The sequence below is a fragment of the Amblyomma maculatum genome, chromosome 3 (assembly GCF_055883805.1).
Source record: "Amblyomma maculatum isolate TAMU_Amacu chromosome 3, ASM5588380v1, whole genome shotgun sequence".
Classification (NCBI taxonomy): domain Eukaryota; kingdom Metazoa; phylum Arthropoda; class Arachnida; order Ixodida; family Ixodidae; genus Amblyomma; species Amblyomma maculatum.
In genome coordinates, this window is record NC_139346.1 from 25179050 (window position 1) to 25205208 (window position 26159).

The window sequence follows — 26159 nt, forward strand, 5'->3', positions numbered from 1 at the left end:
CAGGAAATGAATTCAGTATATTGAATTCTAGAACTTTCATGAATATATTCGAGTAAGTCGGCGCAAATGGAGTGCCCATGGTGGTTCCAAATATCTGCATATAATAGGATGAATCGCACACGAAATAATTTTAAGTTAGGGCTCATTTAAGGAGCGATAGATAAACTGCAGGTGCATGCCGATGGGGGTTGATGATTAATACTTTAGGGAGGGCGTCGATAGCTTCATCGATAGGAGTATTAGTGTAGAGTGCGGTAACGTCAACTGCAACAAGTATACAGTCATCTGCCAGATTGGGCATGTTATACCCCTGTCAGACAGGCAGTTTCAATGTCCATTGAGTCAATGGAGATCGAATTCAATGAGAATCAACCACTGCCACACGGCGTTATGCAATGACGGTTGAACTCGATCAGGGGCCCTAATCTCGACAATTCGCCATTTTGTTCAAATTGTGACGTACGCATGACGTGCGCATCAAGATGGTGCCAGGTTACGTAAGCACACAATCGGGTTACGCATTCTGAAGAAAAAAAAGAAGTAAAGTGACAAAAGAAAGCGCGCTGTCGTCTGCAGATATATATTGGCGCCAAGTATGAAAAATGACGGTGCTCCTGTAGGAACCAATACTCTGCGGTGCATTCCATGATTCGGAAGCCTCGGGTTGCAGTGAGGCGAGTGAAGTATGCTGTGGCGTTGCGCTATTAGTGTGTCATGGCATACTTGCGGTCGAACATTCGGCCTCAGCTACGCACGGCATCAACTACGCATCAGCTACGGGCGAGTTTCAGCTGAAGAGCAAGAACGGCAATGGAATATTCGCAGTGGTGCAAAATGGGAACGAAAAGTAGCATTGCTATTCATAAGCGCCGATGACATCTCACATTCACTTAGCGGCTTTTAAATACAGGAACTAAAACGTTTAAGGACTTGGTCGTAAACAGAAGGAATCGACAGATTTCCAAAGTAGCTCCAGCACTGATGAACAGGCGCCGGCGCAGCCGGTAATGTCCGTCTCTGAGGACTACGTTCGCAGTCTCAAAGTATCAATTACTGTTAGATACGGGCTGTGATACCCCCCTTTTTCGAAAAGCCGCGTTATGACCAGCTGCCGTGAGGTCACCAAGTCTGCTTAAGGTTCTAACATACTGTGTCAGCTTGAGTTGTGTAGAGCGCGGAAAGCAGCGCAGAGAGAGAAAGAGAGTCTTCCGCACACACACGAAGTGGAAGGCATACGCTGGGCCTCAGACCTGGTCGGTTCAATGTTCTTTCGCTGGCGTGCGATAAGCTCTTGCGAAACGCAAAAGATGTCCGAGAAAGAAAACGAAACAGAAGAACAGAATAGCAGGAAGGTTAGTTAGGCGATTCTCAGCTTATCGCACACGTGCAGAGGGGGATAAACGGACAATAAGAAAAGAAAGCGAAATATGTCTGAGGAAATCATGGTATGTAGCTAGGGCGGCGCCGCGCGCGCGTATTCCTTACTGTCGAAACGGTGAAATGCAAATCAATAAAGGGAGATTATTTTCAGGCTGTATTAAAAAAAAAAGGGAATCAACACAAAATGTCACTCAACTACATCATATGATTAGAGCGTACCGTCATAACGTGCTCTGGAGTACTTATTTCTTTCTAAAAAATAAGCAAATGGTAAGCCCGCATGCATTTTAAAAGAAAACTTTATATATTAAACACATCACATGTGGCAAGCAAACATATGCCATGTACATGAAACATACATTCTTTTATTAAAATAGACGCTATGAGTATTTTTGCTTGCATTGCCCATCGTGGAAAGGTTCTGTAATTCATTAAAATTGCCGTGAGTGCATAGTGCTAGCCAAAAATGCAGTGTCGTTTAAGAAAGTCTTTGGTGATCCCTCGCTGCCTGTCGCGCGAAGTTCCTGCACAACCATCGAATGATATGACCCCTCTGGTTGTACTCACGAACCAATCAGATATATAATTAGAAAGCATCGCGGTGCTCTGTGAAATTCATGATGGTTTGGTGGACGCTGTTTAACACAGACACAAAGAGAAGAAAACACAGAACTGGTGCGTTTGGTAAAGAGCGCGTACGAAACCATCATCAACAACCTACCACTCGCCCAACTTCCCCTTCTGTTGCTCTCTAAAATGCCTCGTCTCGCACAGATCAAGCGCTTGAGTTAGCGGGCCGCATTGCTGCGCTTGGCAGCGACGGTGCGGATAGATGGTTTCTCTATGAAAGCAAAGCATTTGCAACGGGAGGGTAGGTACGACCCTCGTGTGGCTGTAAATCCGCGTTTTCATTATTATTCCTCTAAAAGATGACGCAGCTGAAAAGTTCCGTTATGACTTCGTGTCAGTGCTTTCTGCAATTACAAGATGTGTCAGCTTACTTCACCACCCACCAATCTCTCTACCAAACAGCGGTGAGCTAACAGCTGCCTGCACTGCAAGTCGAATTCGCCATGTTTATTTCGTGGCCGCATCAGTGGTCCAAAATGCGGCGCCCAACTTTAGTCATTTACAGCAATGGTAGAATATCGATCCCTTACGGAATGGAACGTCATTTTGACGTCATCATTAAATGTTTATGTATGACGTATTTCCTGCCACACAATGTCAGCCAATCAGATTTCAGCATTCGGCTCTTGACAGTGGGCGGTTCATTTCAGCCCATTCGTAATGCAAGCGTAAGTGCTTCGCTTTCTATCATATATACCTCTGTTTTCCCTCCACAGTTACTTATATATACCCTCCATGCACCATGAATACCGCTGATAAAAATCCGTTTTCACGCTCACGCCATTTTTACGTCAGCGCAAAAAGCCATTTCGACAAACCGAAATTTCGCGCCACAAATTTGAAACAAGTGATTGTTCTGAGAACCAATCAGAGAAAAAAAGAAATGGTGCCGAATGGCAGCCATGTGTGTAAACAATAGGGCCCCTGCATTGACTCAGTGAGGTTCGCGAATGGGAATGACCATAGCAATGCCAAAGAACATTGCGAGCAGCCCCGTATTCCACCTACGGTGAAATACAAGAAACCCTAAAAGAACCAAACGTTCTTATGGAATAATTTATTTTCAACAGCTCGTCAACTAGATTTTGGAGTGTTAAAATGATCACCCTAGAGAATATCCTTTGTTCAGATGTAAACAAACTGACGCTGTTCTAGGTATTAGTGGCAGTGCAACCTGCTGCAACGTTCCGTTCATGTTCGCCTTTACCACGCTTTGCGACAACCGAGACCAAGAAAAACCCCAAATGCGCTTCTAATCTTCTAACGATAGCAATTACAAACACAGCAGATACTACCACCGAGCTGTGGAAGCATCGCTGACGCAAAATAAATACGGCGATTGCCCATCGTTCGTCATCGTTCTGCCGTTGCTTGCTTGTAGTGCCTACGGATTAGGCTGAGCTGTGAGGTAGGTATTTGAATACCTTTTTCTGTGAGCGAACTTTCATTTAAATAGATCTCTTACTACGATATCCACCTCGTGTTTTATTTGCTAAATTATGATGATGATGATTTGTGGCTGCACCCTTTGTATCGGGCGGGCTCAGTAATGTGCCCTAGCCGGGTGAAATAGAGAAACTAAAAAGGCATGAGAAAAACAAAAAAAAAAGTAAGGGAAATGAGAGAGGATAGAGTAAAGCTGCTATGAACGCTATCAGCGTCTAACTATTGTGCACCACATACGAAGACGGGCTTTCGTCGTGCAGATTGCGCCACTTTGCTGTGTGCGTTCGGCCGATTCAAAACCCAGTGCGCGCTAAAATCTCTTAATAATACGAAAGTAGCGACTTTCTGTGAACTTTGCCGCCGCTCCGCGTACCCTCACTGATCCTCCTCAACTATCCCATCGGCGCTCTACTCAACGGTGATTGGCTCCGCGGGCCATCGCCGGGAGAAGCGCGCGAAAAGTTTGCTCTTTTTGTATTTTCATTTTTAGCCAGCGCCATTTTTTTTAGGCAGCCGCCGTGCAGGGAGCGAGCTCCCTGGCATTCCGCGCTTGCACTTCGCGCTGTTTTAGTGCAGCGCTATGCCGAGTTGCTGCGTATTTAATTGCACAAGCTGTCGTGAAAAAGAAGGCTTCATTCTTTTCGCGATTCCGAGCGGGAAGAAGGACACCATTCGAATAAAAAGTGGTTCAACAACATCAGCCGCAAGAACTTCACCTCGATGAAGACTAGTCACCTCTGCTGCCTCTGCGACATACTGTGCATTTGTTCCAAGCGACATGAAACTGCTTGCAAGCGTGTCACAAAGCTGATAAGCTCACTTAATTCACTGATCATTTTGCGCCGTTATGAGCGTTATTGTTTTGACTTCATGGTTCCGCTCAACGTGCTATATAATAGCGACTGCTGATGCATACAATAGCCGCTTTAATTTCTGAACTGAAGGTCTCGCTTTTCAACGCTAACGCGTGCAATGAGGGAGATTGTTAATTCATTAATAGGCTTATGTCGCAAGGAGCGTGTAGAAGACTCTTCCGCAGAACTTGTCCACAGAGTGTATACATATCCGCAGATCAAAATTTTGTCTCGTTGGACCTTCGGAATTAGATCTCGTCCTAATCTGGTGAAAGTTGGTGTCCAACCCAATTTAAATATGGCGAATTTATTAGTCACGTCCAAATTTCCGTGGGCCTCCCTCAGAATGTAGCTCCAGGAACCCCTTAAATTTGACCTCATCCAAAGGTGGCAAAATTGGTGGCCAACCTCATTTGCGCATGGCAAATTCAGCGGTTACCTCCAAACCGAGGTGGCCCATTGCCAATATTTCGCTCTCTGGACCCCCGAAGTTTGACTTCGTCCGAATTTAACCAAAATTGGTGTCCAACACAATTTGCGTATGGCGAATTGAGCGGTGACCTCCAAACCTAGCTGGCCTATTTACAAAATTTATATTTATTTTCACGATCGTTAATTATTTGCCTAGTTAACAGGCGTCATGTCCATTTTCGTAGCGTAGAGCAGCCGTCGGCCGTGGGCCCGAGAGGTCTAGTGTGTACATACAAAGAAAATAATGCTGTTTGGTCTTGAGTTGATATAGGAGTATTTTGTATGTGCGCACCCTGTCGCAGTTATCGATATAAGGCCTGTACTTCTTCCACATTTTGCCACTAAAAGAGTTGAAAGCGTTTTAGGTCACGTTTGTTTAGTCTTGTCAAAGCAAAAGAAAAAAACATATTGGTCATACTAAAATTAGGGTTGACACCAATGTGGATGAACTTCCGACAAGGTCAAGCATCGGTGGTCGACAGGGCCAAATTTTGGGGTACGGACGACACTTCCCTCGGAAGAAAGAAAATCGGTGCCCTGATCTTGGCTCTCGGTTTCGGCTCGACGTCACTTCAAGGCCGCCGACACCAGGAGCTAGATCCGTTTCATGCTTAACAGAAAAAAAGTTGGTATTCGCTCGTTTTCAAGCAGCCGCGAAAATTTTTAACTACAAAAACGATTAGGCAGCTAGCTGCATGTTCACTGCGCGGTACCAAACTCAGTTTAAATCTTATTGATAAATTTTAGGATGACCATCAAAGCATTTGTTCCAGCCTGTTGCTAGCAACCATCGCATTAATGAAACTCAGCTCGTTAACAACTGCATAAACTTTACTTCCGCTAAAATTAGTTTGAGGTGAACCTACATTTACCTGAGCATAGGTGTGCGAATATTCAGGAATGTTCAAATATATAGTAAATATTATGCTTAATATATTATGCCGTGTTGAGATACACGGTAATGAAAAGTCAAAAGGAATGTGAGGTGTATGCAGCAAGCGGTTTTTGTTTTATGCCACAAGCGCTCGTTGCACTTTCATTGCGCGTACGAGACGCTAATTTATGTGGCTCGCGGTACAGTCAAGCGAGTCGCATGTCTTACTCGTGTCTTTATTCGATAACAGAGCGTGGAAAAAGCGCAAACGAAAGAGCGCGAGCGCGTGCTGGCCAATTTCCCGGACGGCGAAGGAGCGCTGCCCAAAAAAGCGTGCCGTGTGCAGCGCGTGCAGCCGACGGGCGAGGATATTCGAAGAGGAAAATGCCGGAGTGGAGGAGAGTGTCGCTACTTTCAAATTATCGAGGGGTTTTAGTGCGCGCGGTAGCGTGGTGTCCTCGGTCGGCTGGGGCGATAGTTTCGCGCAACGGAGAATGATGTGCTCCACTGTCTCGTCTGAGCTCCCATATGCCCTGCACATCGCCGCCTGCACTTCTGAGGAGGGGTCATAGCGACGGCAGTAGGTCAAAGTGCGGAGTGCTCCCGCCCGTGCCTCGAACAGGAGCGTGCTACCGACGTTGTTGTCGTAGAGCGGCTCCGTCGATACTGCTTCTTTGTGTTCTAGGTACAGCGTCAGTGTCGTCTTCTTCTGTGCTGAGGCGTTCCACATGGTGTTCTCCGCTTGGCGTACTTGCGTCCGTATGGAAGTTTTGCACTCGGCAGCCTCCGCTGTACCGTTTGACCACAAGTCGTATTTCCGTATGTTGTTACCCGCTGCGCCATCTGTCGGATGGCACCCTCACTACTCAAGGATCATTGAAATTTGCCGTGTGGCAGAGGCACATCTCGATGACCCTCGAAAATTTCAATTGCCATCCACACAAAGGGCATTCATATTGCCCATGTGATAGAGGTATTATTTTTATTATTACGCTCATTTATTCGGAGAGAATGAGGTGTGACCTTACAAACGAGGGACCCTGGGTCGGGTGGTCTGCGAGGTGGTGATTTAGGAATGTTGAGAGGTTTTCTGCGGGTGTATTACTGTTAGAAAGAATTGGACTTCTTGCTATGTCTGTGGAAACCTTGTGAATTTTGGACAACAGGTAAAATCGACCTGCTTGTTTGTTTGATGGCTTAAGAAATTTATAGTCAATCTCGGTAATTAGTTCTCTGGCGAATGGATCTCTAATTTTATTCAGAATGACTCCACTCAACTGTTTTATCTTTTCACAATGGAAAGAGTTGCTAAGCTGTCTATATGTATTTTTTTTGTAATTTCCAACTGGGAGAATCTCTATGCTGCCACCTTTGTCTGCCGGCTTGATAACTAAGTCAGTTCTAGAAGCTAGGTTGTCAAGAGTTGCTCTTTCAGTTATAGAGAGGTTTTTGGGCTTTTGAGTTAATTTTTTTTCAGTTATTTCTTTTGAGACAGATTTAATATAAAGGTCCAGTTCGCGGCTGCGCTCTGCATCAGGAAACCATGCGCTCAGGGCTCTCAGTAGGCACAGGTTTCAGGTACATTTTCTGGTTTTCGACGAAGAATTGTTGTATTATTTATTTCAAAATAAATCAGGCCAGAGTTGGCCCAAGCAGGAGGGGCATGGAAAATGAATCCCAACACTACGTGAAAACACTTCATGTGACACACAGCAAAACTGAATCTCGAAAGATGACACAGCAAAGAGAAATAGAAATACATGAGGAAAAATTTAACATAGGACAGTCACTGCCTTTTCAGTGAAACAAAAATAATTTTAGCGCTTATTCCATGTTAGGAGAGTTAAAAACCGATTCAGGGAGTGCGTTCCTATCCACTATTGTTTGAGGAAAGAAACTGTGCTTAAATGCGTTTGTTTTAGCAAAAAGAGGCTGTAAGGTGTGCTCCCTACGATGACGGATCGTTCGAGCAGTGGAGTGCCTGAGGAATGAAGGAGGAGAAATGCTAAGCTTACCTGCAATAATTTTATGAAGGAAAAAAATACGGTTTAGTTTTCTGCGTGTACGAAGCAATGGAATGTTATTGTATTTCATGAGCTGTGTTGGGGAGTCACCCTCGTATATATATGAAATATGAAACGTACCGCTTTCCTCTGCATGAGCTCTAGCTGATAGATATGTTTCGTGGTGTGCGGGTCTCAAATGTCAGTAGAATACCCAAGTTTGGACCTGACAAATCGTTTGTAAGCCAAAAGCTTATATTGTTAGGAGTATGCTTTAATTTGCGCCTCAAAAAGCAAAACTTTGAGAAAACGACTGAATCGATCGCAGAAATATGAGTGCCCCAGGTTAATCGATTGTTAAGAGGAAGTCCTAGATATTTATATTGTGAGACCTCTCTAATGCGACTGTGGTGAAGGCGATATTGGTAATTACTAACATTTTTTTTCTCTTAACTCGAAGAAGTACACTCTTGGCAACGTTTAAATCCATGTTCCATTCTTCAAACCAGTGACATATTTTGGGCAAATATTCTTGAAGCAAGTGGTGATCTCCAATTGATGCTATTTCTTTATATACAACGCAGTCGTCTGCGAACAATTATTGACCCATACGGAGGAATGCTATATGCTAAATCATTTATACATATCAAAGCTAGCAAGGGCACTAACACACTACCCTGAGAAACACCGGAAATAACAGGAAGCGACGGAGAAAGACTACCATTCACATCAACAGGCTGTGTTCTACCACTTAGATATGCTCTGACCCATTCACCAAGATACAACGGAATACGAAGTAGCTGCAATTTGTAAAGAAGCTTTGAATGTGCACCTTATAAAAAGCTTTCGCCATATCCCCAAAAAGTATATCGATCTGTCCCGAGTTATCCAGCACTCTGTGAAAATCAGTAATAGTCGTAACCAGTTGAGCGATGGGGGACATATCCTTCCTGAATCCGTGCTGAAAAGGTGACAGAATATGTGCTCTAGAAGGTTACGATGTGCTCTAGAAGGTTACAGGATGTAGGTATAACTGATCATCATCATCATCATCTCAATGAACATAAGGCTTAATGGAAATCGGGCAGACACAGTCAAAAACCTCCCGAAAGCAGTTTCCCAGCATTTCAATCAGAAAGACCATAAGTTCGAAGAAATTAAATAGTATTGCCGTGAACTGCCTAACTGTTTATTTGTTCTTTTTCGACAACCGCTGGCATGCCACCTTGGCATTGTGATTCTAGCGCGCGTATTGATTCTCTTTTTATTCATCCTCGTTGTCGCGAGACGACGCTTTATCGTTTTCTTTGTCCCGCAAGATGCGTTGGGATGTATCTAGAAGATTCCAGCCGCTCGCTTGTGTTTCTACAGTGCACCAGCTGATGCTAGCCACCTCTTGCGGCCTTATCTAGAGATTTCCTCGCCACCTTTGAATTCAGTGCTGCCGAGTGAGAATATAAAACTGGGCGAGTTCAACTGGATTCATCTCTAAGCAGCGCGAGACACAGGAAAACAGAACAGGAGACGAAATAAGCGCTTGTGTCGTCTCCTGTTCTTTTGCCCTGTGCCTCGCGCTGCTTTAAGCTGACGAGTGAAACTGGCATTCGTACATCGACGACCGCTGAACACGATTGATGATATCGCCTCCGCCGGTTGCCGAGTTCTTTTGCGGGAACAAGTCAGCCCAATAATGAGTTGATCCCTGCGAAGATCGTAGTTTCATTTGTTGCCAATGGCACCGCCAACACCACGTGAAATCTGGCGGAGGTGCTGAATTCCTGTCATGGCGCCGAAGTCGGAACCCGCCGGGCAGGCACGACCTCTCGTTTTCGTCCAGCCACGCGAGCCCGCCAGGTTTCCTGGCCAACAGGATGAGGATGCGCAAGACTGGCACGAGATATTCGAATGCAGGTCAACGTACAACGCAGGGGATGACAAAACGAAGCTCAGGCAAGTGTACGTTTCTCATCAGGGATCCGCCCGAATGTGGTTTGAGAATCGCAAGGCTCGTTTCAAGCCACTCTCAAGACGGAGCTATTGAATGCTTTTACTAGTACTATCAGAAAAGAGAGCTCAGTCACTCCGTCAGTCAAGAGTCAAGCTTCCTCATTAGTCAGTCCTCAATTCCGTAGAAGAAATGAAACGCTATTTCGCCGGGCGGACCCTGAAATGACTGATAAAAAGAAGGGGATTTTTTGATACGAGGCATCAAACAACCCATTTTCGCGTGCCTCGTGAGAAACTCACCCAAAACAGTGGGGAATTTGAACGAGAAGCATCCGTAATAGACCATACCCTAGATGCCCGCACTGGACAGTACAACCGGCCTCTTCAGATGTTCTCTGCAAACAACTGCGAAGTCGCAGCTACAAGTGGGGATAACCCCCGTGAGATTATCCGTGAGGTCGTTCGTGAAGAGCTGCGCCGACTATTGCCAACGCAGTCGCAGGTTGCGTCGCTCACGGATGTTATTATTGAGGAAGTCCAGCAAGCTTTGGGCGTTCCTCAGCGACGGATCCGACGGCTACAGCACAAGATGCAATAGCGATGAACTAAGCTGTTGCATTACGTCGCCCTGCGCCCCGACGTGACTTTCCAAGCCCTCGCCACTACCGTCCTGTTCCTGAAAGCAGCCTCTTGTCCTTCGCCGGCCAACCGTACGAAGGACCTACAAGCCCCAGAAAATGCGACGCCTCGAGGACTGCGAACAACCGGCCAATATACTTCCACTGCGGTGAGGTCGGCCAGATTCTGCGTCACTGCCCGTACCAACGAATCGGTCTACGCGGATTTGCAGTCGACGCCCATGACCACGCCCAGATGAGCGACCGCAAGAAATCGAGAACCATCTGCGTAGCTTTGAGGGCCCGCTTTGCGTCGTCAGCCCGTAACTATGATAACAGTGCGCGAGAAAGGTTCCCAAGCCCCCGTAGGGGACACTAAACGCAGCATCCTTTGTAGGTGAGTTTGCTAAACGACAAACTAATGAACATCCTCCACCGCCGACGACGAGCGACGACGCTTCAACCAATACCGTGCCGCTACGCACGACGATAATATCAACGACCACGCGATCACACGTTAAACACCACAGCCCAATGAAGTGACAATGGTGTGCACTGGCCGTGATCTGAGCGAACGACGAAGTAGAGATCGAACACCGAAGCCAACATGCAATACGAGGACACGAACAAATGACCTCGCCGTTGCTGTCGACGGTCCTACGGTTACCAGTCCAGTGGACATCGGAGCCGACTATTCTGTCATCGGTGTAGCTTTCGCCGCCCAGCTCAGAAACGTTAAGACCACCTAAAGAACCTCGGGCAATCACTGACCTTCGTTAAAAGCTCATCAAGCTATCGACGAAAAACGCCCTACCTGCTACGATGACTTCGACACAATCTGCCGCTCTGAATGTCCTGGACGAAGAATTGACCGCACCGCTCCGATCAGGCGTCGTAGTCCGCGTGGGTAGCACAGACATCGAAATCGCCTAAGGCGTGATTGAAGGAAACACCCAGTTGCTTTTGGAACGAGGTCACGGTACCGCAATAAGTGTCGCCAATTTCCAGGGAGGATAGGCTAAGGTGCTGGTGAGACACTTCACCGATGAATACAGGTACCTTAATGAGGACACGACAATCACTTTCCTCAACGCGCTAGCGGATACTTGAGATATATTCGCCCTACTCGTCCAGCCCGCTGACAATGCACCCATCAGAGGTAATCTGTTGACATTTGACGTCAACGCAGCATTACCGCGGTGCAGACAAGACAAGATTCGAAGCCTTCTTAAAAGTTACAGCGAGTGGTTTTCGTTAGATCGAAGGTGCGACAAACTCCTTTCGGCAAAGCACCGCATTATCACTGACGAGCACGCCCGGTCTCTTCGTCAAAGGCACTATCGAGTATTGCCGCGAGAACGCCAAGCCATGCCAGAGCAAGTCGATGAAATGCTTAGTGACGACGTCATCCAGCCATCTCAGAGCCCCTGGGCAGCACCTGTCATCTCGGTGAAGAAGAGGAAACTTCGTTTCTGCATTGATTACGGCGCTTAAATATCATAACGAAGAAGGATGTCTACTCATTTTTCCACAACCACGACACAGTGGGTCGGCTCTGCAACGCTAAGTACTTCTCGTCGACGGACCTGAAGAGCTAGTACTGATAAACGGAGGTCAACGAAACAGACCGAGAGAAGACCGCGGTCATCCCGCCAGACGGCCTTTTCGAGTTCAAGGTAAAGCCGTTCGGCCTTTGCACTGCACCAGCAACATTAAAGCGAGTAATGGATCAAAAGGGTGGCTTTTTGGGCTTGTTGGTGCGTGAACATAGCGAGACTGTAGTAATGGATACCGTATTGGCTAGATTGAAATGCGAAATGTGTCTGGTATACTTATACGACGTTGTTGTCTTGGCTTAAAACTTTGAAGACTATTTGAGAAGGCTTCGAACAATGCTTGACGCAATCAATTTGTCAGGTTTAACTTTGAAAGCAGATGAGTGTCACTTCGCCTACGGAGGGATGTTTCTGGGTCATATTGTTAGCCAGAAATTCGCTCCGACCCACGGAAAACATCTGTGATCGCGCAGTTACTATAGCACGGTGACAAGAAAGCTGTACGCCGATTCCTAGGACTGTGAAAATTACCGATAATTTGTCAAGGATTTTTTTGCGCCTCGCCGAACCTTTAACGCAGCTTACAAAGGCAGACGTGCCATTTCACTGGGAAGCAATACAAGCCTTCGCGGAACTTAAGCGCCACCTACAATCCCCCTTCTCTCCTAGGCCACTGTAATGAGAATGCCGAGACTGAGATACACACCGACGCTAGCGGTGTGGGACTAGGCGCCTTTCTCATTCAGAAGAATGCCGGATAGGAGAAAGTAATCACCTACTCCAGCAGGTCTCTCTCAAAAGTCGAATTCAATTACTCCACGGCCAAAAAGAAGTGCCTCGCTATCATCTGGGCCACTTCAAAGTTCCGTCCGTACCTATATGCTTGACCTTTCAAGGTAGTAAGCGATCATCATGCGCTCTGTTCGCTCGCCAATTTGAAGGAATCCTTCGGCTGCTTTGCTCGATGGAGCTTACGTCTCCAAGAATTTAACATCTCAGTGATCTACAAGTCTGGCCGCAAGCATTCCGACGTAGAGTGCTTGTCCCAAGCCCTCATGGACACGCCCCCACAAGACGATGAGATGCCTTCTCGGGACGGGTAAGCGCGAGCAGTTTCACTCAACAGCAGTGGTCGAACCCTCAGTTGAAGGACTTGGCGGACTACTTAGAAGGAAAGATTGGTTCCCCTGCTGCTGTGTTCAGACGCCAGTTATCATTCTTCGCGCTGCGCAACGCCGTCCTCGTGAAGAACAACTTCGCGCCCAACAAGACTACATACCTCCTTGTCGGGTTTAAGGAGCTCCGAAATGAAATTTTGCAGGCGTTACACGATGATCAGACAGCAGGGCACATCTGATGGCGCACACGTTGCATCGGATCCATGAGAGGTGTTACTGGCCGTAGTTGTTTGCCGACTTTACCCATTACGTGAAAATATGCGGTGAGTGCCAGCGACGGAAGGCGCGCTCGATGAGACCAGCTGAAGTACTGAACCCTATACCGCCCCCGACCAAGCCCGTTTAACAAATTGGGATGATCCCTTCGACCCCTTCCCAACTTCACCGGCGGGTAACAAGTGTATCATCGTGGCTACTGACTACCTTACCCGCTACGTCGAAGCGAAAGCCCTACCTAATGGTAGCGTGGCAGAAGTCGCCAAGTTCGTCGAACGCATTCTACTGCGGCACGGCGCCCCTGAAGTACTCATCACAGGCAGAGGAACATCACTGACGGCAGAGCTCACGCAGGCCACCCGACCTACAGTCATACAAGTCACTGACGTACTACAGCGTACCATCCCCAGACCAATTGACTAACGGAGCGCCTTAAAAAGATTACGGACATGACTGAACACAACACCTGGGATCCCATCCTGCAGTATGTGATCTTTGTGCATAACACGGCCGTCTAGGAGACAACTAAGGCGACCCCGTTCAAGCCCTTGTGTACGGCAGGGAGCTCACTACAACGCTCGACGCGATGCTGCCACAAGTGACTGAAGACAACCTCGATGTCGCCGCTTTCCTTTAGCGTGTAGAGGATGCCCGACGACTCGCCCGGCTGCGTATTAAGACCAGCAACATACCGACGCTCGAATGTTGCAACTTGCTACGACGCTATGGCTGCACAGCAACCATAGTTCTACATAAAGAAAGTAACAAAATTCCCATAAAGAAAGGTGTTAGGCAAGGAGACACGATCTCCCCAGTACTATTCACAGCTTGCTTAGAGGAAGTATTCAGAGACTTGGAATGGAAGCAGTTAGGGATAAGGGTAGATGGAGAATACCTCACTAATCTGCGATTTGCTGATGACACTGCCTTGCTAAGCAACTCGGGGGATGACCTGCAAATAATGATTGGTGACCTAGGCAGGAAAAGAAGAAAGGTAGGCTTGAAAATCAATATGCAGAAGACTAAGGTAATGTTCAACAGCCTCGGGAAGAAACAGCAGTTTACAATAGGTAGCGAAGTACTGGAAGTAGTAGGCGAATATGTCTACTTAGGACAGGTAGTAACCGCAGATCCGGACCATGAAAAGGAAATAGCAAGAAGAATAAGATTGGGATGGAACGAATTTGGCAAGCTCTCGCAGATTATGACTAGCGGCTTACCGGTATCGATAAAGAGGAAAGTATATAACAGTTGCATCTTACCTGTACCCACCTATGGCGCTGAAACGTGGAGGCTAACCAAGAGAGTTCTACTTAAGTTGAGGACAACCCAGAGGGCTATGGAACGAAATATGGTAGGGGTAACATTAAGAGATAGAAAATGTGCAGAGTGGGTCAGAGAAATAACTCAAGTTGCCGACATTCTAGTGGAAATTAAGAAGAAGAAATGGACATGGGCAGGACATGTAGTGCGAAGAGAGGATAACCGATGGTCGCTTAGGGTAACAAACTGGATTCCAAGGGAAGGAAACCGTAGCAGGCGGCGGCAGAAAGTTAGGTGGGCGGATGAGATTAAGAAGTTCGCAGGGGTCAACTGGATGCAGTTAGCACAGAACCAGGTTAAGTGGAGAAATATCGGAAAGGCCTTCGCCCTGCAGTGGGTACAGTCAGGCTGATGATGATGATGACGACGTGACGCAGAGTACAGGCCGGGAGACCAAGTGTGGGGTTAAAAGCCAATACGCTGAAGCGGACTGAGCAAAAGCTCTTGAGGCGATACTTCGACCTCTACAAAGTGCTTCGACGCATCGGACGACGTAACTATGAAGTAGTTCCCGATGGCAGGACCACACCGCAGCGGCGCCGGGCGCGCCCAGAAATCGTCCATGTTGTGCGCCTAAGGCCCCAGTTACTTTAATTTCTCGTATTGTTTTAACTTTATTTATTTATTTGTAAGCATCGAGACGATGCCTTTTTAAAGGGAGCAGCAATGCCGCGAACTGCTTAAATCTTTATTTTGTATCTCGAAGATACCGGCCGCTCACGTGTGTTTCTACAATGTTCCAATTCATGGTAGTCACCGTTTGCGGCTTTATTTAGATCTTTCCTCGCCACCTTTAAATTCAGCGCTGACAAGTGAAACTGGCATTCGCAGATGGACGACCGCAGAGCATAATTGTTGCTATCGCCGCGGTGGATTGCTTAGTTCTTGTGAGGGCGCAAGTAAGCCCAATAAAATCTTAATTGCTAAACGTTAGAATCCCTTAAATATATTCCCTCTACACCATTACTACTCTGTAAAACAGTCCAATATAGTGTTCATTTTAAAGTTTATTCACTTCAAGTGTACACTCTATCCCGCCCCGCAATAGCATAAGCTGCACGTGGTTCTCCATAAACGTTTTTCTTATCAATTCCTGCTTTAGCTAACCATTGGAACTTTTTTCTTTCCTTTCTGACGGAACAGATGTGGTTAACTGTCCCATTATTATTCTGTTTCTTTATCCTCACCCTGTGCGGAACGGTTTTGCGGATTGTTCCCCTGCAGATGTAATCGTTATCAGGACTCTGTGGAATATGCCTGTCGCTTTTCAAGAAAGGTGTGTCTGCACCAAACCTTTTAGGTGCTGAGTGATCATTCACCCCATATTGTAGGTTTTCCAGCTGCTACCGCTTATTCTTTTTCAGTCCACAGGATCTCCGTTTCAGGCGGAGAAATACATACTGAACAAAAATTTCTCACTCGACCTATTTTCGTCTCACTCCCTCTCCCCCTCGGCAGGTGTCTTCTGCGGAAGGAAAATCGTATTTAAACCCCTACTAGTGATGATCGCTCTGCCCAGACGAAGACAAGTCCACTTGTCGAAACGTTGGCTCGGCATGCGAACTGAGGCTTCCCTTTCTTACTCTGATTAAGCAACGGGCTGCTGGTCGCCGACACAGCCAGGCTGGAAAGTGAATGAGATGTACTGTGATAGTCAGCACTTCAGCCATCGACATGCACCAGTGCGTTGTGCGACGAAGACAAAGAAGAAGTACGCTGGGCTCGCCATTGCAAGGTCCTCTCCTCACAGCTCTCCATCTGAGCATCAATAAACGCCCTATTACAATTGGCGGAGGTGCCGGAAACGATCCCATCCAAACTGGAACTGCGAAGCCGTACACTACCCTCTACGACCGCCATGCAAGACGAGTCCACTTCGACGCTGCCGGCCGTTCCACCACGATCATGTGTTCTGGCGTCGTGCGCCAGCGTGACCCTTGCCTCTTCAGTGGCACGGCCGATCAAGATGTCGACGACTGGCTGTCATCATATGAAAGAGTAAGCAGCTACAACAAGTGGGATGACTCATACAAGCTCAGTAACGTCATATTCTATCTGACGGACGTGGCGAACCTCTGGTTTCGCAACCATGAGGCTGACCTGTCATCTTGGTCGACATTTATAAAGAATTTCGCGGAAGTGTTCGGCCGCCCGGCAGTGCGTAAGCTTCGTGCCGAACAACGTTTACAAGACCGTGTTCAGCGCGCTGATGAGAACTTTACCAGCTACACAGAAGATATCATTGATCTCTGCAAACCAGTCGACCCGGCCATGCCGGAAGCGAACAAAATCCGCTACATCCTCGAGGGCATTTCTGAGGACGCCTTCCAGATGCTGGTAGCGAAAGATCCCACCAGCGTTAGTGAACTCGTGCCAGAGCTACGACGAGCTCCGCAAGCGGCGCGCTTCTAGGCGCCGCTCTAGTGTGTGCGACGAAGGCGCATCCGCATTAGCCCTGGGTGGTTCGCCGACTTCTGAAGGGAGCCCGCTGAATCAAAAGATGAAAGATTTTATTCGTGAAGAAGTCGCACGTCAAATCTCACTCCTTCCCCATTTTCAAGACTCGGGCCGCCTCGTTCCTGAACTGGCTCCATCTCTGGCCCCTACTATACGCCGTGTCGTGCAAGAACACGTCGCTGATGTCTTGCCGTCCAACCCCGTGGTGCCGCCTGTGACGGCACCTCTCACGTATGCCCAAGTAACGGCTAGGCCACCACTTTCGCCCACGTCTGGCTCCTATGTGCAGGTCCCTGCCTATCGTTCACCGCCGCATGCTGAGCCTTCGTTCCAAGCGCCACCCTCAAGGTTCCGCCCACATCCTATGAAACCTTGGCGTACTACGGACAACCTTCCAATTTGCTATGCCTGCGGTCGGCCGGGCCATGTTGCACGCCTTTGTCGCCAGCGCCTCCAACCTTCACAGCCTGACATTCGACTTTACCCGTACGATACCGACCCACGCTCGCAAATGATTGCGCCCGGTTCTCAATTTGTTTCACAAGATCGCCAAACCTATGCCACTCGTCGATCACATTCTCCTCGGCGCCGATCGCTTTCTCCAATGCTGCGACGTTCTACCAGCACCGTTGAGGGAAACTAACAGTCGCAGTTCCGGGGGCAAGAACTGCGCTTGTTTCGAATTCCTCAAGTCCTCCGTGTCGTCGCGCTAATGTTATCAAAGTTTCTGTAGAAGGCGCCACAGTTCTCGCTCTCGTCGATACCGGTGCAGCCGTCTCCGTCATCGGTGAAGCGCTCTGCCGTCGAATTCGCAAAGTGACCACTCCGATTTCCGACTTTTCGCTCCGCACCGCCTCATCACAGCACATTCACCCCTCCGCATCTTGCACAGCCCGTGTGCTCATTCAAGACGTCTTGCACCCCATCGAGGTTACTGTTCTGCCGAACTGCTCGCATGATATCATCCTCGGATACGATTTTCTATTGACTCATCAAGCCGTTATTGACTGTGCTCGTGCGCAAATTGCCTTCACCCTCCTCTGTGATGCCCCCTTCTGTGATACCCCTCCCCGCACTGCAAAACTTCTCGTCGCCCATGACACCGACATTCCTCCGTTCTCTGCTGCCCTCGTACCACTGTCTTGTGAGTGGGTAACTCCTTTGACTGCGATTTTTACACCTTCCGAAGCCGCCTCCCGTCATTCCTGCCTCCTTTTTCCGTTCGCAGTTCTCGAAATTCAAGACGGCAAGAGTGCACTTTACGCCTCGAACCCATTTTCTTGCCCAGCAGTCCTGCTCCGTGGCGAATGCATTGGACGTCTTGAAGAGCTTGATCCCGGTCATATCACCACTCTTGCTGACTCAACCCCCTCCTTCGACGTTAGTCTGTGCTCTTGCGATGTTGCGACCGCTTCGACGCCCTCCGACGTTTTCCAACATGCTATTGATGCTGATCTTCCACTTGCGCAACGTGATCAACTTGGACGTGACCAGTACCCCCTCCACAAAAATAAACCATAGTCACCACCACCACCACCACCACCACCTCTTGCAGAACTTCGCTTCTTCATTCGACCTTCCTCAAACTGACTTGGGCCGCACGTCTGTCGTAGAGCACACCATCGACACCGGTAAAACTGCACCTTTGCGCCAGCGCCCCTATCGCGTGTCGGCTTCGGAACGCCAAGTAATTGCTGATCATGTGGACGACATGCTCCGTCGTGGTGTCATTCGGCCATCCCACAGTCCATGGGCGTCTCCAGTTGTGTTGGTACCTAAGAAAGATGGCTCCTTCCGGTTTTGTGTCGACTACCGCCGGCTCAACGAGATCACGCGCAAGGACGTCTATCCTCTGCCACGCATCGATGACGCACTGGACTGCTTGCAGGGCGCCGAGTTTTTCGCCTCGTTGGATTTACGATCTGGCTACTGGCAGGTGCCAATGGATGACGCTGACCGCTCTAAAACTGCCTTCATCACACCAGATGGATTATATGAATTCAACGTCATGCCCTTTGGGCTTTGCAACGCGCCGGCCACATTTGAACGCCTCATGTACATTGTGCTTCGTGGATTCAAGTGGCGAACCTGTCTTTGCTATCTCGATGATATCGTAGTCTTTTCTACCGATTTTCAATCCCACCTGCTCCGACTCAAGGACGTTCTCACTTGTCTCGCGACCGCCGGCCTCCAACTAAATCTGAAGAAGTGCCGCTTTGCTGCTCACCGACTAACTATTCTAGGTCATGTCGTTTCTAAGGATGGCATTCTTCCCGATCCCACCAAACTTCGTGCAGTTGCCGAATTCCCACGCCCAAAATCACTGAAGCAGCTACGAAGTTTCATCGGCCTGTGCTCCTACTTTCGCCGCTTCATCTTAAATTTCGCCTCTATTATTGCTCTTCTCATCCAGCTCCTCACCGGCAGCTTCGACCTCTGCGCATGGACACCTGCTTGTGATGACGCCTTCAACACTTTACGCCGTCTTTTGGTTTCGCCTCCCATCCTCCGCCACTTCGTCCCGAATGCGCCAACTGAGATTCACACTGACGCTAGCGGTATTGGAATAGGCGCCGTTCTCACCCAATGCAAACCTGGTATCCGAGACTATGTGGTGGCGTACTCAAGCCACACCTTGACCAAGGCAGAGTCCAATTATTCTGTTACGGAAAGAGAATGCTTGGCCATTATTTGGGCCATCGGCAAATTCCGTCCGTATGTTTATGGCCGACCATTTTATGTGGTCACTGATCATCACGCTCTGTGCTGGCTGGCGTCCCTCAAGGACCCGTCCGGCCGCCTTGCTCGCTGGGCTCTTCGCCTCCAAGAGTATGACATTCGTGTCATATATCACTCAGGCCTCAAGCATACTGACGCGGATGCTCTTTCGCGCTCACCGCTGCCTCCCTCTCGTTGTCTGATGAGATCTGCGCCTACGATTTGTCTTCGCTTGCCACTATCGACATGGCCACGGAACAGCGGCGCGACCCGTAGATATCTACACTTCTGGACTTTCTTTCAAGTCACTCTCCAGGTCGTTTGTCTAGGGCGCTTGCCCGCCAAGCTCACCATTTTTCATTTCGTTACGGGCTGCTCTATCACCGCAATTATCTTCACGACGGAAGGAAGTGGCTTGTAGTCATCCCCCGTCATCTCCGCGCCGAAATTTGTGCTGCTTTCCATATTGATCCCCAGTGCGCCCTCGGCGGAGTGTTGAAAACCTACACGCGCTTGCGTCTACGCTTCTGGCGTGGAATGTGCCGCTTTGTCCGCCATTTTGTCCGCTCTTGCCAGTCTTGCCAACACCGAAAAACTCCTCTCAAGTCTCCTGCTTCTTTGCAGCCGTTGCCCTGTCCTGCCCGTCCGTTTGATCGTGTCGGCATAGATCTATACTGTCCCCTTCCTACAACTTCAGCTGGCAACCGCTAGATTATCGTGGCAGTGGATCATCTGACCCGCTACACTGAGACATCATCATTGCCCTCTCCTTCCGCACGCGAGTGGCTGCCTTTATTCTGAAAAACCTGGTTCTTCGCCATGGTGCCCCTCGCGAACTGCTCAGTGATCGCGGACGCGTTTTCTTATCAGACGCTCTTGAGGCTCTCCTGAAAGAATGCCGCATCATACACCGCACCGCTACCTCGTACCACCCTCAGACGAATGGACTGACAGAACGTTTCAACCGCACTCTCGGTGACATGCTGGCTATGTACGTGAACACCGACCATTCCAATTGGGACCAAGTTCTACCGTTTGTAACTAACGCATATAACACCGCGGCACAGACCACTACTGGATTCTCTCCATTCGTTCTCCTTTAGGGGCGCGAGCCACCCTGTACTATGACACACTTTTTCCCTACCGCCCTGACGTTTCCGAACCTTCCCCGCTATCCGATGCCGTCACGTACGCAGAAGAATGCCATCAGCTCGCCCGCTCTCTCACAACAGAAAATCAGTGGCAACAAAAATACCTCCGTGATACCGGCGAAGCTTCGTCATATCTCCCGAACTCTCTGGTGTGGCTCTGGGTGCCATCCACAATCCCTGGCCTTTCAAAGAAATTTCTTGCTCGCTTCCACGGGCCATATAGGGTCCTCCAGCAAACATCTGCAGTCAACTACGTAGTTGAGCTGTCACGCCCTCTGCGGACTTGCGTCGCCGTGGTCGTGAAACAGTTCACGTGAACCGATTGAAGCCATTCTATGACCCCGCTGTGCTTTCCGCGCCATAAGTCGCCAGGATGGCTCCTTTTTTTACCCGGGGGGAAAATGTACTGTGATAGTCAGCACTGCAGCCATCGACATGCACCAGTGCGTTGTGCGACGAAGACAAAGAAGAAGTACGCTGGGCTCGCCATTGCAAGGTCCTCTCCTCACAGCTCTCCATCTGAGCGTCAATAAACGCCCTATTACAGAGATTACATATATGGTGGTTGAAAGAGATTGCGGTGCTTGCCGAGCGCATCGCAGCTCTCGTAAAACATGAAATATCGGCAACGGTAATAGGGTTTCGGGCGACAAGCATCTGGAATGCTTCGGCCTCGATGCCTTTCAAATTGTATTTGATGCGATTCACCTCCAGCATGGACGCGTTAATGCACGAATTCATATGCTCACTCTTGTATATAACGCGTGAAGAGTGCACTTTTGAACTGGGTTTTGGCTCGCAGGCGGTGTTCGGTGAGCAGCTTTCGGACAGTATGGCGCCCGAAGATGTCAGAACATTTGCTTTGAAGACAGACAAACTGTAGACAGCTTTAAGGTTTCGTTACCACTCGCTGGCAACGCCTGTGAGGTGAAACACTACGTTGGTATTGAGTTGGTTTTTGACCTTCCATAGCGTTGTCCCATTGGTTGTAGCTGCTTACCCGTTCGTGAGAAGCAAGCCACAGGGCCATCTGCCTCACCGAAAATGGCGGGGCCTCTGTCGGAGAATGTCCGGGAAAGAACAGGTGTAGGAGAAGAAGCACAGGTCTGGCTCATAGCGGTGGGCCCAATTGGTGTGCTAGTTGCCAAACGTTCTACCCAGCACACTGCACCAAGTTTTAATGGTGTTTCTCATCCCAGAAGAGTGCCCTAGAGTAATACTTTGTAAACCGACAGTCATAGCATTTTCACTGAATGCCTCTATCTAGCCCTGCGTCTGCGGTGTGGCTACTACCGGTGCCCACTTTCCTCCTTACAGCTGATCAATATCCCTCCGCCATAGAAAGGATGCGGTGGAGACCGAGAGCTCCGGGAACAACGAATTTGTGAATTAGATGCTGAAACGGAGCGGCACGCCAGATTTGAAGATCTGGAGCTATAAAAGGCAAATGATCGGTTTTAGCTGGGTGACCTATTTTAGGACCTCTGATTCCAAGTGCCCTTTGGAGATTTCTGCAAGAAATCTTCCTTTTATTGCACAGTAGAGCAGTTAGCTGTTTGATTTCTTTTCTTTGCCTGGTTACAATCTTCAGAGTGGACAGAAACCTCAGAAATCCATTTGTCATATGGAGAAACGATCATGCTTTTGTACTCTAGTATAGTGCCCGAAGACGAAGAAGCGCGATCTCTTCGAAGACAACGCTTCTGCTGTGATTGGCACGCGTGCTGGTTCCGCGGATGTTGCGATGCCCTGTTCCCGTTGCCCGGTTGACACGAGGTCTCTGCTGCCGAAGTGTCCCAGTGCATCACGAAGTAGCAGTGGTGGAGGCGGTGGGTGAAGAATCCCATGCAGTGCAACCCAATACGCAATTAGAGCCCAGTTATTAAGTTCTGACCGTCGGATTCTCTTGGAGCCCGCAGTAGCACCTGAGATCATTGCTAGCCGAGGTCAGTAAGGCCAAGCGCCAGAATTCGGAATCCTAGCCGAGGGGAGGATGTTTCGGGCTACCGTCACCATGGCCTCCCAGTCACAACATCCTGACAATGCGACTGCGACACGGATAGTTTACGTGCCTGTAATAACAAGGACTGTCGCTCCGTTTCCCCCCCCCCCTTATGTAATACCCCCTGATGAGGGTCTTTAAGGTATTAAAGTGATGTGATGTGATGTGACCTGCATGGCATTGCAGACAGGGTGCGCCATAATGAACGGTTATAAGAGCGAGTTGGGGGGTTATTTGGTTTTGCGTGGTGATGAAACAGCTCAGGGGACGGGACACAGCGACACGAGGAAGCCCAAACACAAGGCACTTTCTGTTTGTGCTTCCTCGTGTCGCAGTGTCCCGTCCCCTGTGCTGCTCCGCTATCATTATGAACGAGTTGCTAGCCACAACGGGTGGACACGTGATCAATGCCTGCAGAATATCTATTTCTCAATGAAGGAACCGGCGAAGTACTGATTTGAGAAACACGAGGCCTCGCTGACATCTTGGGAGATGGGCAAGAGAGAATTGGTACACACTTTCGCAAACCAGCACCGACGACAGCATGCTGAAGAGCTGTTACGAACGCATTCAGGGCCCAGCGTAGAGCGTGGGCACCTTTGTCGAGGAGGTTTCGCGCTTACGTTCTCGCGCAGACCCTAGGGCTACACAGGAGAAAAAGGTGCGCACCTTAATGCGAGGCGTACGAAATGAGATCTTCGGTGGACGTATACGAAATACACCGACTACAGTAGCCAGTGCCGTCACCGAAGCAACTACCATCAAGCGTCCGTTGGCCACAAGCAACACCCACTATAAGTGATTGGGCAACTTCCCGGACGTATCGAGCCTTACCTCATTTGGCCTCTAATTCATGCGAAAAGAACTCGAGAGGTTTGTTCCAGCTTCAGAGCAACCAGTTTCCCAGCAACTATTGCTACAGCTGTTCGGGAAGAAGCTCAACACGCGCTCCCTTCGGAAAGAGCCCCAGCGGTTGCTCTATATACACAGGCGACAGTGAGCTACGCCGCTATTGCACTTCGGCTGCCTTGAGCCCCTCGCCGGTGGCCCCGGGCTGAGGATTTGAGCCTTCGCTGCCGCGAATTTGTGTTGCAATATGTAGCACAAAGGGAGCCGCGAGGGCGAAGGAAGTCCAATATCTGGAGGACCGCTGACAGGCCGCCGTTGTGTTTTCACTGCGGTGAGCCGGACCACATGTATCGTCGCTTCCCGCATCGAGAACTCGGCCTTTGAGGATTCAACCGACGTGACCACCGCCCCAGCTACGATGAATGGCCGCAGGAGATTGAGGAGTATCTTCGATGTTCTCCATCATCGGTGCAAGCTCCATATCTTTCGCGCTCGCCGTCACCTCGTCGCCGTGTTTTCACTCCTCGCGCGTCTCACCATCAAAGCCAGTCCCCTCTTCCTCATCAGGAAAACTGGGTGCGGCGACGCCTGCAGTTGGAATTGCCGAATTCGGCCGAAACAAAGAGTACATGTACGTTACGACGTAGCGCAACGAACGATTGCACCCTTGAGGACAAAAATGGGTTTGCAGTTACCAGTAACGTTAAGATAGTAATCGACGGCCACGAAATTGCCGCCATCGTTGACACCGCTGCTGATTATTCGGTATTTAGTGGAGAAATATGAACCGCGGGCGGTCACCTAGCATACCCTAAAGGAAAATGCACCCCGCGAAATTGGTGATCTTAGAGCATTGCTCTAAACCTGTTATTTTGGGGATGGATCGACTTTTGTCGCGAATATGGCGCCGTGATCGACGTAGGGCAGAACAAATTAACACTCCGGACATTATCTGCCTTGCCAAGGCCCCATGCAGCGAACCAAAATGTGCTTCGAGTAGACTCTGAACGTGGAAATGTGCCGCCGCTGTCGACAGTCTTTGTCTGCTGGAACCGATACATCTGTTAGGGGCGAAGGTGTAATGAAAAGAAATGTTGAAATACTGCTTACGATGGGATTTGGCCTTGCGAGAGGGATAGAAAACGTTAATGAAGGGCGGGCCAACGTCATCGTGACCTACTTTAGGAACGAACCGCAATATCTGACGAAAGGGACTACTATATCCCATATGGAAGAAATTAGTGACGTTCACGAGGCTGCTGAGTTCACCGAGCAAGACTTGTCATCCGGACCACCAGAAAAACAGGCCTTGCAATTGAACCTAGATAAAAAACTTAAATTGGGATCCAGACGGGCAATCTTCTCAAACATTTACATTGCTACAACGATTGTTTTGCCACGACACGACATCCGGGGTTCGCCAGATGCCCATCGCAAAACAAAATTATTGTCGCGAAACTTTCAAAACTGTATTTGTTGTTTTTTAACAGCCGCCGGCATGGGGCCTTATCACTCTTATTCTGGATCTCGTATCAGGTCTGTACTCTTTGTTTGTTAATGCTCGATGTCGTGAGACGCACGTTTATCAGTTTTGTTGTAGCGCAAGATGCACCAAGATCTGTCTCGAAGATTCCGGCCTCTCGTGTGCCTTTCTACAATGTTCCGGTTTGTGCGTGTAGTAGTTGAGACGTTGTCTAGATTGTTCTGAGCGGCCTTTAAATTGAGCGTTGAGGAGGGCGACGGGCATTCTTTGTTCGGCGATCGACGACCACGTTTGTTGCTAACGCTGCCGCCGAGTTGCTTAGTTCTTTTGCGGGCACAAGTCAGCCCAATAAAGTTTCTTCAGTGCAATCACCGACTCTTCATTTCTGTCATCGACCCTGGTTACCATCACGTGACATTATTATCGAATGTGCAACACATTTGATTCGCCAACCGCCATACTGGCTTTCCTTGAAAGAGGGACGATACAGAAGCTCGTGCGTGAAATGGTAAACGACGACCTCATCCAGCCTTCCTACAGCCCGTGGGCTGCATCTGTGGTGCTGATAAAAAAAGATGGGTCGCTTCAGTTCTGCCTAGAATACCGACAACTCAGCAAAGTGACAAAGGATGTATACCCACTGCGTGGAATCGACGACAGCCTCCATCGGCTCCATCACGCCCGCTAATTTTCGTAGATCGATTTGGAGAGTGGATACAGGCAGATTGAAGTCGACGATCGAGACCGGGAGAAAACCGCGTTATTAGTTTAGGATGATGCCTTTCGGCTTATGCCCCTGTAACGTTCATACGAGTCATACACTGTCCTCGCCGGAATGAAGTGGCCGGCCTGTATTGTGCATTTATATGATATTGTACACAAGAACTTAGTGTTTTCAAGTACCTTTGCGGACAATCTTGTGCGCCTCGAAGCGGTTCTCCAGACTATAAGGAAGCTTGTTCTCACACGCAAGCCTTCAAAATACCAGTTCGTGTACAGCAAGG

The 26159-nt window shown here is 48.9% G+C and overlaps 1 protein-coding gene across 1 annotated transcript in view; it reads right to left on the reverse strand.

Moving 5' to 3' along the window:
* The window catches only part of LOC146194368 (uncharacterized), a 126002-nt gene that overhangs the window by 28884 nt on the left and 70959 nt on the right, over nt 1-26159 (reverse strand). The window lies entirely within an intron of this gene.